General features: G+C 39.6%; 1 pseudogene; it reads left to right on the top strand.

Moving 5' to 3' along the window:
• The first annotated feature begins 774 nt into the window (after positions 1–774).
• Positions 775–1,977, top strand: LOC122755095 (annotated as a pseudogene).
• The last annotated feature ends 388 nt before the right edge of the window (positions 1,978–2,365 follow it).

Here is a 2,365-nt window from a genome sequence, read left to right as displayed (position 1 = left end):
TCAGAGAAATGCAAATTAACACAACTCTGAGATATCACCTTATACCTATTAGAGCCGCAAATATAACAAAAATGGGAAATATTGGTTGTTGGAGGGCTTGTGGGAAAACTGGGATGCTAATCCACTGTTGTTGGAATTGTGAAAAGATCCTACCATTCTGGTGAGCAATTTGGAATTATGCCCAGAGAGATATAGAATTGTGCATACCCTTTGATTCAGCAATACCATTACTTGGTTTATATCCCAAAGACATCCCCAAAAAGAGAAAAAAGACCTATTTGTACAAAAATATTTATAGCAGCTCTTTTTGTGGTGTCTAAAAATTGGAAATCAAAGGAAAGCCCATCAATTGGGGAATGGATAAATAAACTGTGTGTGAGAATCAGAGTGCTGAGAAGGACATTGTGAGAACCAGGGCAACAAGCATGTGTGGTAAAAAGTAAGCCAGTTTTGTTTTGTTGTTGTTGTTGTTGTTTTTCTCTTTCTCTTTCTCTCTCTCTTTTCCTTTGGACTCTGGTGGAGAGCGGAGCTAGAAATGTGCTCTCCCTTTAATAGATAGGAATCGAGGCCTCTCTCTCTCTTTAGCAAATTCTTATTCTCCTTAATAAACGCTTAAAAGTCTAACTCTTGCTAAAGTGTATAATTTATTGGCGACCACTCATTGGATATTTTAGACAGACTAGCTAGAATTTTAGCCCTTAACAGATGGCGACCATGAAGGGAGCCCTTCTTCCTCCACAGCAGTCAGCTATGACCCCTGACTCCCCAGCAATCATGTTGAAGGGACCCGCAGTTGGCATTGATCTCGGCACCACTTACTCCTGTGTGGGAGTTTTCCAACATGGGAAAGTGGAGATCATTTCTAATGACCAAGGAAACAGGACCACTCCAAGCTACATGGCCTTCACCAACACTGAACATTTAATCGGTGATGCGGCAAAGAATCAAGTTGCTATGTACCCCACCAACACAGTTTTTGATGCCAAACGTCTGATTGGTCGAAGATTTGATGATGCAGCCGTACAGTCAGACATGAAGCATTAGCCTTTCACGGTGGTGAATGATGCAGGCAGGCCTAAGGTCCAAGTGGAGTACAAAGGGGAGACCAAAAGTTTCTATCCTGAAGAAGTATCTTCTATGGTCTTGACTAAGATGAAAGAAATTGCAGAAGCTTACCTTGGGAAGACTGTCACAAATGCTGTGGTCACAGTACCAGCCTATTTCAACGATTCCCAACCTCAGGCCACCAAAGATGCTGGAACCATCGCTGGTCTAAATGTGCTCAGAATCATCAATGAGCGAACTGCTGCTCCTGCTATTGCTTATGGCTTGGACAAAAAGGTTGGTGCCGAGAGAAATGTGTTGATCTTTGACCTTGGAGGTGGTACTTTTGATGTCTCCATTCTTACCATTGAAGATGGCATCTTTGAGGTCAAGTGTACAGCTGGGGACACCCACTTGGGTGGGGAGGACTTTGACAACCGCATGGTCAACCATTTCATTGCTGAGTTCAAGCACAAGCACAAGAAGGTCACTGTAGAAATCATCTCAGACACAGACAAGAAGCTGCTTCTTATATGATTAACCATAGACAAGAGTTTGAGTCTTTTAGAATAAATGACTCCCCTTTTGAAGAATATGTTGATGAATTAAAGAAATTTGGAAAGTGGGGAGGAAATGATACAATTGTAGCGTTTGCTAAGCAGCATCAGCTGAATGAGGTAGTTCATCAGTTAAATCAGCCCTTATTGAAAATCAGTGGCACAGACAAAACTGATGCTAGAGAACTCCACATTTTCTACCATAAAGAACATTATGACAGCATTAGAAAGATCAATGACAATTCAGAAACCCCTACCACTTTGGCATGCAGAGAATTGGGGAACCAGTTAAAACAATGTGGCATTCCCCAAATTCTAGCAGCTTAAATACCTTAAAAATTTTTTTTTGTCTTTTCATCTCATACAGTCATCCTGATTATATCTTTTTTTTTTCTTATGAGATATTTTATTTTTTTCCGTTACATGTAAAGATAGTTCTCAACTTTTGTTTATACATGCTTTACAATTTCAGATTTTTCTCCCTCCCTCCCCTCCCTCCCCCCTCCCCTAGACAGCAGGTAATCTGATATAGGTTATATCTATATATCTCTATACATATACATATAGATATATATATACACACACACATATATATACACATAATAACATTAATCCTATTTCTGCATTAATCCTGTTACAAGAGAAAGAATCAGAGCAGTGATGCAAAACCTCAAAATAGAAAAAAAAACACAACAGCACCCAAAACAAAAGAAATAATATGGTTCAATCAGCATCTATACTCCACCGTTCTTTCTTTCTTTTTT

The sequence above is a fragment of the Dromiciops gliroides genome, chromosome 4 (genome assembly GCF_019393635.1).
Source record: "Dromiciops gliroides isolate mDroGli1 chromosome 4, mDroGli1.pri, whole genome shotgun sequence".
Lineage (NCBI taxonomy): Eukaryota > Metazoa > Chordata > Mammalia > Microbiotheria > Microbiotheriidae > Dromiciops > Dromiciops gliroides.
This window is presented reverse-complemented; position numbering and strand designations above follow the sequence as displayed.